Source organism: Sciurus vulgaris (assembly GCF_902686455.1).
Source record: "Sciurus vulgaris genome assembly, chromosome: 10".
Lineage (NCBI taxonomy): Eukaryota > Metazoa > Chordata > Mammalia > Rodentia > Sciuridae > Sciurus > Sciurus vulgaris.
In genome coordinates this window covers 141,037,329-141,055,765 of record NC_136470.1, presented here as the reverse complement: position 1 = coordinate 141,055,765, position 18,437 = coordinate 141,037,329, and the positions used below count along the sequence as shown (strand labels likewise).

Sequence of the window (18,437 nt, the reverse complement as noted above, 5' to 3'; positions counted from 1 at the left end):
TCTTAAAAAAGTAGGTCAAGCAACTCTACCATCACTTAAATGATAAATTCTGAAGCAGTCTTTAAAAAGTTTAACTCTGGACTCTAAGCAATATGTTGCCCTAAAATACCTCTATTGGTTCCATAATAAACACTCGTGGAACATACTTCTGGCTGATAAGCCTCTGAATCCTGAATGCTCTCTCCCATGATGCCATTTACCCTCAACCTCGCTCTTCCCAGACAGCCCGCCTCTTCCTCACCCGCACCAACCCGCTTCCCACCTCAGGACCTTCTTGCTTCCTCTCCAGGGGCGACAGAGCCCAGTTCTTCACTGGGGCCCACCCTCCTTGGACTTCTCCTCCCATAAGGGGGCCATGACTCACACCTTCCTGGCCATCCTTCCTGTGGGGACCCTCCCAACTCCTCTCTGCCTTAGGGCTCTAATTATTTTCCTGGTAGAACTCACCACGACCTGCATCAATTCATTAAATTGCTAATATCTTGCTGTCTTCAAGTGGACAAAAACTCCTCCGTCCTCTTCACCCCTGTATGCTCAGCACCTTCCATAATACCTGACCCAAGCTATCCATGTGTAACCAGAAGAAAATACAATAAGTAGACTAAAGTAATAGAAAAACCCTTGGTGCGGGCATTACAGATACATCCAAATGAGATCATGTATTTTCAAAGAAAATATGTTGGATAATGCATTCTTATTTTATTTAAATCTTGGTTCTTCTATCAGAATGTCCACCTCCTACCCTCCTGAGTCCATCCATCTCTGCATCCGAAACGACAGCTGAGTCTCAGAGGCCACAGTGAATGTGGCATGAGACAAGTTTCCCGACCCAGTAGATGAACAGAAACCCACTTGAGCCTTCCAGGATTTCCATTAGAAAAATGCTCATCTCCTCCTGCCCTGCCTCAGTTGGCTCTGGCACCTGTATTTCCACCTTAGTCATAAAAACACTGAACCACGGGTGGCCTGGTAGGGAGAGCACTTGAAGCTTCGGGAAGAACTTGGGCTTGCACCTGATTTATCCTCCAGTTTGGGTTAGGAAAAATCAATACCTGTATTGCTTAGCTCTCACTGAGTTGCTTTAAAAGACTTAATGGGCTCAAAGTAAGCTAACAAGATTCCCGATTTACCCTTCTCACACCATGAATTACATACACAAGATTCAAGAGAAAATTCGGTCTGTGGCCCAACCCCCTGTGGCTGTTAATACCTGGAGCAGCACTGTTATGGAAGATGGATGGTCTTGCTGGCCTCCTTTCCTTCTCTTTTAAATAGCAATATCCTTCTCCTGCAGACGAGAAGAATTCATCTCTTTGTTTAAGTCTCAGCCTTTTCCTATACAGGTGGCTCTTTCACAAAACCTGTTCAAATAATTACGGGCCTTGGGAATAACAAATTATTAAGAAAAAAATTATGCTTCTAAAAAAAGGGTTACCTATGTAGGTATCATTAAACTTCCACCTGGGACTAATAATTTAATTTGAGCTTTTCTTCTTTTCTACAATTTTAGAACACTGTTATCGTTATGGGAAAATGCCAGTAAGATGTTTTCATTTTTATTTTAAAATTAAAAGCATTAGTTATTTTAGCAGGTCACATCTTTATGCATTAAAGGCTTAGGGCATGTTATGGAATAATAGAAGAAGTACTCTTTGTGAGCTGTAATTGGGGGTCTCTGAATGACATATTACTTCACTGTAATTCAAGTAACTCTGAAATTCAAGTAACTTTTGTATATTTTAGGATTATCAACCAAAATTGGTCTCTTCACAAGCTTTTCAAGAAAAGCTAATAAAACAGACTGAAATATCAATCACATAATATTTTTCTTATTATTCTATTAAAACTTTGTGGTATATGTGCTACTTTAAGAAAAAGATAAGTTTTTCAGTGTTTACTTATTTGATAATCAAAACTATTTTAATTTCCAGCATTGAGATTTTCACTTTCCCATTTTTATTTATGGGATCAAAGTTAGAAGAGAAAGGGAAAAATACACATTAGAATCCACTTTCCACAGTAACTTTTGGAAGCCACTGCATTCTCTGTCTGGCGTTCCGCAAGGCGAGCCCACTAGCCAGGGCGACAGACCCCAGCTACAGCTCACATTGCCAGGAAGCTGGGCTCACCTTGTCTCCACATCGGCTTGCTTTGCAGCTATTCTCCTGTGATGTCCTCCTGTCTGCAGATGAGCTCAAGACCTACGGTACACGTAAACATGAGAGTCACGGGTGGTAAAGGTCTTCGAAGCGTCACCTGCATGAGTCTCTGCTGCTCTGCTGAGTCCACCCTCTAAGTCAGCTTTATACTTTATACTCCAGCTTCTTGCTTTATACTAAAAATTTTCAATCATGTCACAATTGAGAGGCCTTTTCAGTCACTGGAAAGTATCTAATGCTACTTTCAACAAATCCTTCCAATCTACTCCAAGGTTTAAAGTAGCGGCTAACCCTACTTCAAACACGTTTGCAGGGGCTGCGGTAGGTGCTGGCAGACAGATTTCAGTGCAGGACCCTGTCCTCCCAGAAGCTGTACACGGCTCCTTCAGGGATGCACAGCGTGGACTTATTTACTAAGTTGTCAACTGACACATCAGTCCCTTCAAAGAACTTGACTAAAGCTACACATTAAAAATTTTCCAAGTGATAGGATGAAAGAGTGATAAACCATTTTTGGCACTGCTGGTGGTGCTTTGCATGTTCAGTCATGACAGTGACCCCGAAGGGCTAACTATTATCTAACCATTCCGAGGATAAGGAAGCAGAGGGTCAGAGAAGCACAGAAACTCGGTCAAGTTCTTGCAGCTCATATTATCTCAAGTCAGGACTTAAACCCAAGCATTTGATTCTCATCCACAATGTAATTCTGTCTCCTCCTAATTTACTTACTTCATTTGTTCAACAGAGCAGTCAGAGACCATGAGGGCATAAAGGAAGATAGTTTTCATTCCAAGCCAATGGAACCTGACCCAACTTCCTCTGAGATCCTGAAATTGAGGAAAGACTGTTATAATTCCCTTGCACTTTGGGAAAGAGGGGTTAAGCAATTAATACAACCACTTAGAAAAGGAGGCAGATGAAACAACCCATTAATAAGAATGTGTCCACAATGTTAAGGCTGAAAGCACAGCATTGGGCAGCATGTTATTTTATAAAACACATTCATTAATATCAGGATGTGATTGAGGCTAATTTCATCCTTCCTGTTTCTAGGAGGATGGAGAACATGCTCATTTTCAGCTGACTGTTTCACAGCTATTTCATTGCACAGGACAAGATATCCTGTTTCGTTCACCTTCTTAAGAGGAGAATACTGTAGAATTCTACCTTCAAGACGCAGAAAGATACCAATGCCATCATTCGAAGTAACAGCTGACGTCCAAACTCTCCTTAAAATGGATCATTTCATGCCAGGCAAAGTCCAGGTAATAAGGGGCTCTCTGTCTTCCCATCATGCACTCACATTGTCTGTATGACCCTCGTCATTGACCTTCAACGTCAAAGTCATAATCGGAAGCACAAGGAGGACCCTTACTTTAGAAACACAAGATGAAGGACCAAAAACCAAAACCAAAAACTGCCCTGTGGCATGTCGCATGTGCATCTGTTCTTCTTCCTCCCGGCAAATGCTGGCTTCCTGCCCACCTCATCTCAGTTTGTATCCCTGGATGGGGTGCAGTCGGCTGGAAAACCATCTTCCAAGATACCCAGATCCCAGTCCCTGGGACCTGTGAATGCTATTTTATGTGGGGAGAGTGGTTTTGGAATGTGACTGAGGATCGTGTTAGGGGTAGACTGCCCCACCACATCTTGGTGGTCCCTAAAGGCAATACAAAGTTCCTTATGTGAGGGAGGCAGAGGAGGCTTACCATGCAAACGTCAAGGCCAGAGGTTATGCCGCTGGACTTGAGGCTGGAGAAAGGAAGCAAGAGCCAGGAATGACCCTCGAGAAGCAGGAAAGTTTTGCAGGCTGTGGATTCTCCCCAGAGCCCCTGCAGAGAGCACAGCCTTGCTGATACCTGCATTATGACCCAGGAAACTGATCTCAGACCTCAGACCTCCAGAACTTTCAGAGAATAAATGTGTGTTCTTTCAACCACCAAGTGTGATATACTGCTTTAGGGTGGCCATAGGAAAGCTAATGCAGGTGGGTCCAGGGGTGAAGCAGAGACCCTGCTCTGAGCTGAAGAGTGCACCCCACTTCTCCCACCCACCGCCAGGCAGTTACACAGGGGCTCGCGTTTCCCAGAGAGCAGCAGAAGTAAGCACTCGCCAGGGACCCTGGGAAGCTGGGACTCTTCCCAGAGGGCTGGGCCTTATAGGATGTCGGTCTGGAGAGCTGAAACCATCTACCGCCTACAAAGGCAAAACCTGGGGACGTAGGAGGCCACATGGAGACGCAGACATGATGCGGAAGCAGAGAGAGGAGAGAAAACAGGGAAGAGGAGAGTAGGCCCAGGGGTGCGGGGCAGCTCACGCAGTTAGGACAGGCCGCACGCCAGCCTCGCCCTGTCCTTCAGCCCAGTGAGAGAAGCGGCTCCTCTTAGGCCAGGCTGGACTCCACACTTATCATTTGAAATGCTCCATTTGGACACCAATTTTAGACATGAGATACTAGATTTTTTTTTTTTTTTTTTTTTTTTAAGCAACAGAAGCCAGGACAATCATATGACTGGTGACGTGGGCTTCGCTAAGTCAGCATTTGTAGAGACCACATCAACCACCACACCTCACACTCTGAGGAGATGAGCTTATAACCAATAAATGCTACAAAAACAACTAGACAGAAAACTGGAAAGACAAACCTGAGGGGAGGGGACTAATCTACGTGAGCAGGATCTCAACCCTATTTAGCTAGGGGCCCTTTTGCCAAATTTTGTTATGGGTTTTTCATAACTGAAGTATTCAGACACGTTATGCAGCCCTGAGCTGTGTTTTCTCATGAATAAAATATTGTTTTAACTGGTCCTGTCTTTTTTCTGATCGTAAACAACTGTTTGGGAATTCCTCTAGGTAATGCTTCGCCATCAGTCTCTTCAAATCCCAGAGTGTGCAGAGAAAGCCGCCACCCCACCCAGCCCAGCCCGCAGCGGCCCCTACCAGGAGCCCCGAGCGTTCATCACCTACGCAGAGAACTGGTGCTGCATTGGAAAATGAAGTCCGCAGTTTGAAGTAGGCTTCGGTTTCTGTGACGTTATTAGGACAAAGTGAATGGGAAAGCGTTGTGTTCCACATTAGCAAAGAGGCAGGGCAGATTCACAGATGGGCCTGAGGTTTTGTAGGACAGTCTTGCTAGGAATTATCCCCTCATTACTTCAAAGAGATGATTGTTCCAAGTGGAAATAGTGAGAGTAGAGTGGTAGAGATGTCCGAGATATAAATAGGATGGTCTTAAAATTTGCTTGAAAATGTGAGTGATAACCAGCCACTCGTCATCTCCCCAGACGACTGGATCTTCTGATGGTAGTAGCTGCTTTGCAGAATAAATCCAAGAGCCATCACCAGCAAAGGGCAACTCCTGCTCCTCCCATCTTGGGCTCTGTCTTCCATTTGAGGTTATTCCTGTTGGTAAAAGGTAACAATGTAAAAATCCATTTTTTTCCTGTCAGAGTATGATTGCACATTGATCTGCTTGACTAAGTCCGTTGGGGATTATGCAGAGCCACCGTCTGAAGAAAGGGAGAGGCCGCAGTGCACAGACCCAGGCCGACCACAGCACAGTCAAGTGTGCTCGGTGCAGGCCTGGTGCAGCCACTGGTCACGCCTGTGATCCCAGCAACTGGGGAGGCAGGGGCAGGAGGATCCCAAGTTCAAGGCCAGTCTCAACAACTTAGTGAGACCCAGTCTCAAAACTTAATTTTTTAAAAAAAGGGCTGAGGATGCAGCTTAGTGGGAAGAGTACCTCCCCTGCCTACCGGAGGCCCTGGGTTCAATCCCAGGCACTGTAGTAACAATGAGAGAAGAGCCTGCGGCATGGTTGGATGGTTCCATTTCCCTTGGAAAGGTAAAAGATCATATTTTTACTGATGTGCAATCACTATGGCAGGAAATATGAGACCCAAAGTAGTTAGGAATAGCAATTGGTTATCAGCTGAGAATTATTTTATGTCCTAATAAAACTAAACCTAATTCAGTTTAGTCCCTGTATGTTTGTGACTTCTTGTTCTCTCATTAGCTGGTAGATATTATTGCTTTCATTAAACACTAAGAAATGATGCATTGTTTCTCAAATCTGTGTACAGGTGACCACTGGACCTTTGAATACCATGACTATAACTTACCAGCTTTACTGCCAAGTGACTTCTTGAAACATGAACTTGGGCGTTCCTGGAGACCTCTGCTGCATTTCCTGGCTTGATTCACTTGGGACTTACAGGCCCAGTTTAATTATTCGTTTTTCTCTGATGAAAGATGAAAGCTTGTGTAAGAAAAGACTTCAAATGATAAATGGAAAATCACTAAGTCAACCAAGAAATACCCATGGAGACATAATCTACAGAATTTTATTCCCGCTTGACTCACAACAAAGTACAAAACTCTGTGTATTAAACGGAAGAGTAAAACACCAGCGTTTGATTAAAATAGCAGTCAATCCTGTATTGAAGGCATACAGTTTTTAAAAAATTTTTTTAAATATTTTTTTTATTTTTATAGATTGCATTTTGATTCATTTTACACAAAAGGAGCACAACTTTTCATTTCCTTGGTTGTACACAATGTAGATTCACACCATTTGTGTAAGCATACATGTACATGACATCTGTCTCAGTCCACTATCTTTCCTTCCCCAACCCTCCCACCCCATTTCCCTATACACAATCCAAAGCTCCTCCATTCTTCTCTTACCCACCCGCCACCCTGCACCTTATGAATCAACATCTACTTATCAGAGGAAACATTCGGTCTTTGGTTTTTTGGAATTGGCTTATTTCACTTAGTATAATATTCTTCAACTCCATTCATTTACCTGCAAATGCCATAATTTTATTCTTCTTTATGGCTGAGTAGTATTCTATTGTGTGTGTGTATATATATATATATATATGTATATATACACACACACACATATATATATTTTATATATATATATATATATATATATATATATATACACCATAGATTCTTTATCCATTCATCAAGTGAAAGGCATCTGGGTTGGTTCCACATTCTAGGTATTGTGAATTAAGCAGCTATAAACATTGAGGTGACTGCATTACTATAGTATGCTGAATTTTAAGTCCCTTGGGTGTAAACTGAGGAGTGGGATGACTGGGTCAAACAATGCTAAGTTTCTGAAGAATCTCCACACTGCTTTCTAGAGTGGCTGCACCAATTTTCAACTCCACCAGCAATGTAAGGATGTGCCTTCTTTCCCATATCCATGCCAACACCTATTGTCGCTTGTATTCTTGATAACATTCTAATTGGAGTTAGATGAAATCTTAGGGTGGTTTTGATTTGCATTTCTCTAACTACTAGAGATGATAAGCAATTTTTCATATATTTGTTGATTGCCTGTATATCTTCAGTGAAGTGTCTGCCCAGTTCCTTAGCTCATTTATTGATGGGTTCTTTGGTTTTTTTTGGTGTAAAGTGTTTTAAGTTCTTTATAAATTTTGGAGTTTAGTGCTCTATCTGAAGTGCATATGGAAAAGATTTTCTCCCACTGTGTAGTCTCTCTTTTCACATTATTGTTTCCTTTGCTGTGAAAAAGCTTTTTAGTTTAAATCCATCCCATTTATTAATTTTTGCTTTTATTTCTTGTCCTTTGGATGTCTTGTTAAGGAAGTCTGGTCCTAAGCCAACGTGACGAAGATTCAGGTCTACATTTTCTTCTATTTGGTGCAGGGTCTCTGGTCTAATTCCTAGGTCCTTGATTCATTTTGAGTTGAGTTTTGTGCAGGATGAGAGATAGGGGTTTAATTTCATTTTACTGCATATGGATTTCCAGTTTTCCCAGTGCCATTTGAAGGCATACAGTTTTCAGCTGCAGATACAATCTTCAAAGCAATTTATGCATGATTAATAAAATACTCAGTAGCACTATAATACTTCATAATAACAAGACTGATTCTATTCTTAAGAAATATCAGGAGTCTCTTAATTTAGATTTTCTACAGTTAAATTAATTCAAAATCATTTTCATTAATTTTACTTTTCTGCAATCTGAAAATATAAAAATAGATGACCAACTAATAAAAAAAAATCTATGACTCTTTTCCTTAACTTATGCCCTAGATTAGATACATATCCATTACACTCCCTTACCCAGTTTCTATTTATATAACCAAAGTTGACATTCACGGAGACTGAGCCAGGATCACTGTTGAGTATTGAGTCATCAGAAACAAAGTCATATTCTCTATGTTGTATAATGGTGTTGCCTGAAAAAATTCACTAATGGTTTCAGTTTTTAAAAATTTCAACCTTACTCTTTCCTTTTTTACCAGAGCCACAAGCTGGGACATCAAACCCAGCGCGAAGAGACTTGAGCCAAACAGCAATCCTCCATCAAATCCACCCAACCCCAAGTTCTCCCCAGGGGGAAAAGCATTCAATTTGTTTAGCTCTTAAATTTTTTCAATATTTAGTGATGCTCATGGAGCTGTTTTTTGAAATTGTAGTGAAAATTATCTTTATCTGTTGCAGATTTACCTCGTTTAGAACCACCCCATGCCATTTCCCTCTCCTTACAAATGAGGTGTTGCCTGTTTTAAAATCAGTCCCTCATCTCCTGATGTGCTGCAAGCGTCCTCATCCACTGGGTCTCCAGTCCTGCCGTGTCCATCCAAGTCCTCACCTTGGCGTCGGTGATAGACTTAAGCATGTGCTCGGCTTCCGCGGCACAGCCAGGCATCCTACCGGGGGATGCACTCAGGAGGCCATTATCGGGTGTGGACACCACAGCGCACACTGGACAGACCAGGGGCCATGCTGCAGCGTGGCAGAGTACAGCCCTCTGGGGCCACGAGCCCACGGTCCCTCCTTGACCGGCACCTCCTTGTGCAGCACACGACAGTGACTGTGGGAAGTGTCTTTCTAACTCCTACGACAACACCAAGGGTCTGGTGATCCTTCCTCTGGACCTCCGCTCGACCCACGACAGGCTGCTTCTGTGGGCTTCTCGTCCTTCTGTTCCTCTTTCCACCAGGGCCACACTGTTCCCAATACCAGGGCTTTAGAGTCATGTTGAAGTTGGGGAGTGTCAGTCCTCCGACTCCATCTTACACGTGAACATGTTCTGGGGTCTCTGCTTCCTCACGCGGACTTTACTTTGTTGGTGCCATTACTATGACCTGCTAGGACTTTGATTAGAATTCATTCCATCAACAGATCAAGCTGGGAACAACAGACGAACACAGCAATCTGGCACTTATTTTATTTGATTTGCACGTGCATATTTCATTTTGGGGCGGGGCTAAGCTAAAACGTCCTGTGCTTTTAATTTTGAATTTCACTTGTTCTTTTCCTGTGTATTGGAAACCAGTCGACTTTTGCATTTTACCTTTGTCTCCTGCAACCTTGTAAAAATCGCATCACTATTCCAGGAGGGCATTTCTTCCTACCTAGATGATCATGTCATCTCTGAACAAAGGCAGTTGTACTATTGCATTGGTAATGCAATTAGGCAAGAAAAGGAAATAAACGGTGCACAGATCAGGAAGGAGATGAACTGTATTTGTTCACAGATAATCAACATATTAAACCCGTTCCTGGTTTGCTGAGTTTTTATCTTGAGTGGGTAGAGCATTTGTCAGATGCTGTTTCTGCACCTGTACATATGGCCCTGTGTCTTTTCTTCTTTAGCCTGTTGGCTGTGATGGATTATGTTGATTGATTTTTGAATGCTGATCCTGTTTAACATGTCTGAATAAATCCCAGTATTGTGACACATAATATTTTACACATTGTTGGATATTATTTACTAATATTTTGTTGAAGATTTTTTGCATGTAGATTCATGAGAAATATTTGCAGTATTTTTCTTCTCTTATAATATCTTTGCCTTATTTTCATATTTAGTAATGCTGGCTTCATAGAATGAGTTAGAAAGAATTCCTTCTGCTTCTATCTTCTAGAGAATTGGTATGATATTTGGTATATTTCACTAGTAAATATATCTGGGCCTGGTGCTTTCTGTTTTGGAATATTTTAGATTATTGATTCAATTGTTTAATTGCTATAGGTCTAGTCAAATTGTGTAATCTAATTTTTGTAATATTCTTCTGACTATATTATGATTACTTTCATTATCTTTATGCAGTTATTTAAAAACAAATTATTAAAATTTTATTTTCATTTTAAACTGGCATAAGCATTGTAATAAAAATTTGTCTTGTTTATTAAAGTAGAAAATATGTATAGTCTACTTAATTTCTTACATATTACTATATTCATAAATATATGTTGGATAAATTAATGGAAACCAAAGACATGTGCCTATGATATACATCTTATTTTGAATTTTCTCTCATTTTAAACTTTTTTTATTACCATTGACAGCATAATAGTTTTCAAAACCCCATAGATTGTAGGGGAAGCGGGAGGCTAAATCCAGGCAGAAGCTGTAGTTCCACCATCAGACACTTACTTCCACTCTTTCCCAGGAGGATGGCAGAAATTCGGAAGAGTCGTCATTCAGCACGTGGAGGAAGGCAAGCTAGTAGACGCTGAATCTACCCTTTCCTCCTCCTCTTCCTCACTCCAGAGATTCCGCAGGGATGCTGACTGTAAAGCAGAGGGTTTCACGTCAGACAAGGCAGGAGGAGCGTTCGAGCACTTCACAGGAAGCTTGGAGCATTATGGTGAAGTTAAAAGACACAGAGATGAAGAAGGTATCATACGTGAATACAGAATATCAGACATGAATAAGCATACATGCATTCTTTGGATGGGTCAGATTTTCCATTGGGCAGATGAATAAAGTTGAAAAGACAGAAAGTACAACAAAAACCAAGAGGACAGAGACTACAGGGTACAAGGGGAATTCACTGTGTTATCCTGACAGAAGGGCAGGCTTTTGGAAAGGCGGTCTTGGGGCTGTTACAAAGAGCCTTGAAAAAACTTCATGGAATGGGGACAAAAATCTACGTTCTCTGAGCACAGAAAACATGATGAAAAAGTCCCATTCTAGGAAAAAGAAGGAAGGAAAAATTTATCTGTTGTATGCAGATTCATATTATCTGCTTTCTTATTTTTTTATCAAAAGAAATCGCCCATAACAGAATAATCTAGATTCCATGTTATTAAGTGCTTATGCAGCAAATGGTGGTAATGAGTACTTAGGGAACACTTTATCACAGACGTTTCATAAAAGTTCATACTGACTAACCAGAGTCTCAAATAACCTACACAGCTTTGCTGCAAAGCAGATATTTTGAAACCTCACTCCTTTAAATTTGTGTAGCCTTGTTTTTCCAGTTAGCTGAAAGTAGAAATCCATTATACAATTCTCAAAGTTCCTCAAGAGATGAGTAGATACAGAAATCAACACTCCCCATTCCCAGCCAAAGACACTGCCTCAGGAGTCCGAGCTGGGCTCTGGGAAGCTGGGCCCTGGGAAGCGGTGCCCGAATCCAGGACGGAGTCTACCTCTTGTCACCTTATGGTATTTGTGTGCCAAGGATTTTGAGTTCTAGATGATATCTGTTCTATCATTCCCAAAAAGTAATCTAAATTTATATTAAAATATCTTGTTAACTACCTCTATATAATAGAATGATTTCATAGGAGAAAAGATCTGAGAGTTACAAACTATACTGGGAAATTAAATTGCTGAGTTTGGAGAAGCAAAGTTTAAGGGTCGCTGGGCCAGAACGGGAATTATTAGGTCATCTTTGGCATACTCTATCCTCTGAGGATAAAAGGGAGACTTCGATCGTTTTCAGAGTTTTACATCGACTCTCAAGTTCTGGTGTTTCCAATGACCATAAAGCACAAGAACACGTACTACGGAGATCCCACCACTGGGAAGGAGCAAGCTTCACATGCAGAGCCCTGAGGTGCTTACCCCAGCTGGAACCAGGGACGGCCGCTGCCTCCGAGCTGCCTCTGTGCTCCACCTGGAAGGGCGAGGGACAAACAGTCCAGCCTCCGCCCGTCTTCTTAAGATGGCAACATCACGAGTCACTGGTGTCACCGTCACACCTTGGGTCCCTGAGCTGATGGATCCCATTCATCTAAAATCTAGAATTCAGCCAAGGAAGCCCTACTTGCGTCTTGACATTTACTTTCCATATGTGATATTTTATCTTTATATATTCACTGTCATAAATGGCACTTGGAAATACTACTTACGCATGCATGTTCTACCCGGCCGGCCCCTGACCAACAATTTGCACGGCTTTGAAATCAATTTCTTGCGTTTCCTTTGCCCTTCAGCCCTCCCTTGCTCCTCTGCTCTGTGATGTGGTCTACCCATCTTTTCTATGATGTGGTTCCCCACTTGGCTCGTCCTCCTGTCTCCATCACTCATAGACTTCTACATTTCTGCCCTCCCAGAAGGACTTAGCCCCAGGATTAGGACTTTTGGACCCTCTCTTTCCCTTTTAATGATACCCGATGAGTTTTTCTTTAAATCTCCATCTTGTCTGCCCCTCCCAGTGCCCTTCCTGAGCCTCTTCCAGCTAATCTCAACCATCTGGGCCCAAATCTCTTGCTACAATGCATCCCATTATTAGGAGGCACTTCATCCTCAGATGCTTCTTTTGGAGAATGGCCATGTTTTCCTACCCTGGTTTAAATTAGGACTTTGGGGGTTCTTGCAGAACTTGCAGGATGACATCTTTGCTTTGCTCTAGTTTTATTTCTTGTAGTTCCCTGATGAGTTTTTTCATATCCTCCTCTTCAAACTTAACAGCATCTAACTTTTGGATACTGATGTACTTCAACATTTCCTTGTATTTAACTTGTTTTATTTTCCTTTTGAAGTTTATAGTCCTTACCTTTGTCTAAATGCCTTTATTTTCCCTTATATTCTGTTTTCATCTGTTTTCCATTTCTATAAAACCCCAAATCTTCAGCAGAAAACTACCCTTTCATTATTCCTAGAGTAAATTATAAAAAAGTGTAAAGTGCTGTGAACTTCATTCAGTAAATGTGCACTAAATATTGCTCTTCTTTTTTGTAATAGCTGTGAATAACTACTACACCCTAAATCATTTAGCTTTGCTTCCTATTTTCAAGAACAGCTATTTGTAATTTCTCATTATGCTTACTTTCCTATATCTGATTTCTAATTTGTCTTTTGATCTTCTTTGCATTTTCCATATAAATAAGATTTTTGCTCTTATTTTTGGTTTATGGCTCTTCTTACAATTTCTTGCACAGGTTAGTGATTGTTTCTTAAATACCTGGTCCTTGCCTTTATCATTTCATTATCTTTTTAAAGAATTTAGAATAAATACCTTTTGCTTTTGTAACTTAGATACTAATTCTTTTGATTTTTCTAAATTTAACTTAAATACTACATATTCACATTTAAATACTACATATCCATGCTGTCTGCCATGTCTATTCCTTTCTAATTTCTGCAGGGGGAATGTTGAGGTATAAAGTTTTTGCAGTAACTTAAAGGGTAAGAGCTTTGTCTTTGTATTGGAAAGAAAAATATGACTTATCTGACTGAAATTCATAATCTAAATTTCCTTGATACACTGTGATGTGTCTTGCAGAAATCAGGCCCCCTTCACCCCTTGATACTGCTTTTCTTCATACGTTTAATATCAAGCTGTCACTCTTTCCTAGCGGTAAGTCCAATAGACTCTGGTTTTCCTTTGTCCTTTCGTATTGTTGGTACCCTGTCACCCTTAAGAAAATGTCAGGATGTGCATATACTGGCCAGAAGACAGGGTGCAGCCCTATGTGAGCCCGGTTTACAAGAGCCCAGAAGGATGTGTTCACAGATGTGTATGGAAGGCACTCTGGATGCGTGGGGTCTGTTGGCTGCAGCAGGGCCTGGGGTCTGCCTCTGCCTTCCTGTATCTAGTGGGTGTACAGCTTTAGGGGCGCCCCTGTGCAGGCAGGTGCGACTTCCCAGCAGTCACCACAATCCTGCTCTCCAGTCTTAGCTGGGTCACTGAGAGCAGAAACGATGTCCGCTTCTGAGCGACGGGGAACTTACTAACTTTCTCGGACTGATCTTTCAGCGGCCCATCCGCTCACAATGAAGGATGAAGTCCCTGGGGACAGTCAGCAAAGGACCCAGAGCTGACCCTTGCTGGAAGCTCTGCTCCCGGAGGGCCCTCGTCCTTCACGCTCCGCACAGTGACGTCGGGGACCATTCCCTCCTCCTGGGCCGGGTGCTGTCGCTCTGGGAGAGGTCTCGGCTTTCCCAGGCCATCGGGCGCCTCGCGAGGTGGTCAGGGGTCCTCCGATGGCTCCCGTGCTGGGTCCGCGTCCCCTCCTCGCCCGTCCACACTGCTCCTTGCTCGCCTCGCACCCTCTCCTCGCGCGGGTTTCTGCGCCCTCCCCTCCGCGGCTGCTCTGTTCCTTCCGCTGTGTCCACGTCGTGGGAGGCGGTGGGTCCTCGAAGGTCCCTCGATCCGGACTCCTCGCTGCCCTCGCTCTCCTTGCACCTCCCTTCGTTTCCTGGCCCCTCCTCACTGCCGGCGATTCGCCCTCCTCTCCCCGCGCCATCTCCTTGTGCCCGGCTCCTGACACCCTGTCCTCGCCCGTCCCATATTCAGTGCCGCGAGCTGCGTCTTAGGAGCCCTGACTTCTCGGTCGCTTCCCCTCCTGCTCAGCCTTCGTGCTTCTGGCCCAACGGCCTTTGCCAGGGAGGGAGTGCCTTCCCCTCCTCCCGCCTGAGGCCTGCAGGCCCATCCTGGCTGGCCCTGTCCCCCGCTGTCCCTTCCCCTCACGCTCTCTTGCCGGGCCTGCCGGCTCGGGGGAGCTGCTCCGGGTCCTTCGCTTCCCTCTGAGCCGCGACCTGTCCTGAGCTCCTCCCGAGCAGACCTCACCTGCTTGCTTCTTTCATTTCCTTTTTCGCTGATTATACTTTGCTCTTGGTGAGTTTGATAATGGTGACATTTTCCAGCACGATGACATACGATTTTGCTCTCCTGGTTAACCTGTTGACCTCCGCACACTTCTGACGTCCCGTGTAGGAGACAGCCTTTGCCTGTTTCTCAGTAGAACCGACTGGCCAGTAGTAAGCTCAGCCTCCCTTGCACGCCGACCTTCACACACAGGTTTCCAAGGCAAAGCCCCACCTGGCCTGGCTGTGAGCGATGCTGAGCTCCCATGGAGTCTTCTTCAAACATGGCAGTGTCTCCTGCAGCCACGCTTTGTGCCTGAGCAGGACCAACGGCCTCCACTGCGCTAGGTTCATGCGATCACCACAAAGTTTCCCAGGCTTGTTTCCTGCTTTCTCCTGAGTCATTCATTCTCTAAACCAAATTCAATTTCTCTGCTGATCTAAAACTCATGTCAAACTCCTTATTTCCAGGACGCAGATTACTGTAAATATGTCCCTGGGGTTCCACCCAACGGAATTAATAATTCGGGTCCCAGTAGGGATCACATGCCCTCATGCTGCTTTCTGTGCCCCATAACTCATCTTTGATTGAAGGGAGCCTTCCATGAACCTAGCAGGAAAGCAAAGACTGTTTCCTCCCTTCCTTTCGTATTCCCCACCTCTGGTCCTTGGCAAAGACAACACAGATGAGGCAATACCATTTTTCTGCCTGAGTTCGTTCATTTTGCTCTGTAAAGCTCTCCTCGGGCACATTCATTGGCAGGGAATCTCACCAGCCTCTGCACCAGAGCAAGGCAGCAGAAGGCAGTAGGCTCCTGGCCTGCTCTGGTCTCTCCAGGAAGACTCTTTTCTGTGTGGCCACAGGACAGTCCTCCATGACCAGGACTTTGGGGTTTCTCTGCCCCATTGAATTCCTCGACTCTCTTCCTACCCTCCTCTCCTCCGTCCCAGTCGCATCCTTTGCCTTCCACACCTTGGAGGATGGCCATCCACTAGCTGAATGCATCCTCTCTGCCTCAGTTTCCCCTTCTAAGAGAAACGACCCCCTCCTCTCCTCAGCCCTGGAGGAGGCTCTGATTGCTTGGCCCTCACCTCGTCTTCCAGGCCAGAGTGAACCGGACCTTGCTGTTGGGAGTCGTCCCTCAGGGATTTATCAGGGGAAATAATGCCAGGCTGTGTTGAGTTGCAGAAGGGAAAAACTGGTCAGCAGAGAGAGAAAGGGAAGGGAGGAAGGAGAGAGGAGAGAAGAGCAAGCAACTGAGAAGGACGAACAAAGATCCTTTGTCTATGGAGATGGAGACAGAGAGGAAAATCTCAAATTTTTAAGTCCCTCTGCCCATTTTCTTGTGAAACTCATACTCCAGTAGCCTTCCAGTAAAGTCACATGATTTTCACACACTGGTTTTGATGGATTTTGTTGTTTCTTTCATCCAAATGCCCCCTTATTGAGGTATATCTCTCAAATCAAAACAAGCATATTATAAATAGCAATCGTATCCACCATAATAAGAGCAGTAGTTTATTTTGCACTTACTATGTGCAAAAGCACAGTCCAACACATCCGTGCATGAGCACATTCTCACGGCTCTCTGTGATATGAGAGTTACATGTGAGGCATGTTGACACAAAACAGATCTGGAAAGGTGTCCAGCCACTCGGCTCCTGACTGGCCCCAGCTGGCATTGGAACCCAGTTCTGTCCTCGTCCCCAAGCTCCTGGGCTCACCTCAGCCCCGTGCCATGAGCCAGTACATGACAAGCATTCTGAACAGCTTATGGCACATTTATGTCACAGTTCAAGATTCTTAAGTCCTTCATGTGCATCCGCTGTTGCACAGGAGCAGCTACGGGGTCTAAATTGACAGAGCTAAACAGTGTCAAGCAGCTTCACAAAAACCCTCCTCCTTAGAGGGTGATGGTTGGTCTGGGAGTTTGGACGTCACAGAGTGTCTGACTGAAATGCAAAGCTCTGGGCCGGCTGTGCCATGCCACAACTACAGGGTAGGGACGCTCCACCTGGGATCCGTAGGAGGAGCAAGTTCAAGAGTCCATGCTAAGGGATCCAAAATAGATACTGCAGGGTGGGGAGGGGACTGTTTTACTTATGGAGTTATCGTCACCACAACACGCCGCTCAGCTAAAGCACAACACACTGCGCAGCTGGTGTCCACAACTACAGCTGAAAGAGGAAGAGGAGCAAAATCTGAGACCGAGGTTCCGTTGAGCCCTCCAGCTGAAACCATGGGAATGTACCAAGAAGCAGCTGATTATTTCTCTGAAATCACTTAGTCTCTATTTTGGTTCTTTTCCAACTAAAAGTAACTGTTTCTGTACTGATTTTTATTTTATTTGACTCCGTAGACAAATGAAGGGACTATTTCCTTCAATAGGAGCCCTGTGGGAGCTCTTCTTGGCTTCCCAGAGGGCTCACAGGCTGCCTGTCACAGGAGACTGTCTAGGAGAAGCTTGTCCTGCCTGGCTTCCTGAAAAGAACCCAAAGGGAGCCCCAGAATCATGTACAACAGCTGAGACAATAAATATTCATCTGTTTAAAGTTGGTTCACACTCTGGGAGCTACTGGTAAAAACTGGGTACCAGCTCTTCAGAGAGCCAAATTTCAAAACCCAAAATGTGACTCCAACTGCTTTTTGCTTTAATCCTGGTACATGTGAAAAACTCAAGATGTAGTTGAGATTAACACACCAGGAAGTAGGCTCATGGAAGATGAGATTTACATTAGAAAACTGGGGTTATTTATTTATATGCATAATTTTCATTTGCCTAATTGGAATTTAGCTCATGTACTCAAAATATAGGTGTGTTAGAAGTCACTAGTTATTTATTATGGATATAATAATGATGACAAAAACCCTTTAATAATGCCATATTCTTATTCTTCATGGAAAACCCATGGGTTCTGATCACAGTGTATGACCTCAGATTTGGGTAACTGGATTTAAAGATATTTGTGTACCCACAGGCTTTATGAATATTTCTTAAACAGAGTGTATAAAGAAACCAAGAAGAACTGGCATATAACATGGAATTTCTAATCTTCTCATCATAAATATTCTGACATGCCTTTGTGTAAACAGGAGGTCAGAGACAAAAAGCAAAGGAAATATTTATCAGACAAGCTTGATTCGAGAAAGACTGGCCCCACAAGCCAGCACGGGAATCCCACGTTCCTGATTCAGACTAAATGGTTTTGAAGGTCCTATAAAAGGCCCGAGCCTAGAAACCCTACAGCTGATGTCCATGAAGACAAGGAGAGGGAGTCCTTTAGAAGGGAACTTAAAAAGCAGTCCCCTCCTGTACTTTCTTGATTTATGGAACCAAGAGACTGTTTTAGAGTCAGAGGTGTGGGTGGCCTGGCATTTTCCAGTTTTGTACAAGTGACAGGGCACAAACAGGAAACCTAGCTCAACGTCATCTGCTGAGGGAAAGATGTCCAACAGGGAT

At 43.6% G+C, this 18,437-nt stretch overlaps 1 long non-coding RNA gene across 1 annotated transcript; it reads right to left on the bottom strand.

The window, feature by feature from the left end:
* Positions 1–1,971: 1,971 nt before the first annotated feature.
* Positions 1,972–12,064, bottom strand: LOC306637978. Its single transcript, XR_013757327.1, has 4 exons — positions 12,010–12,064; positions 6,281–6,400; positions 2,889–2,986; positions 1,972–2,201 (listed from the first exon to the last, which is right to left on the bottom strand). It is a non-coding gene; the product is annotated as an uncharacterized lncRNA (long non-coding RNA).
* Between the last annotated feature and the right edge of the window lie 6,373 nt (positions 12,065–18,437).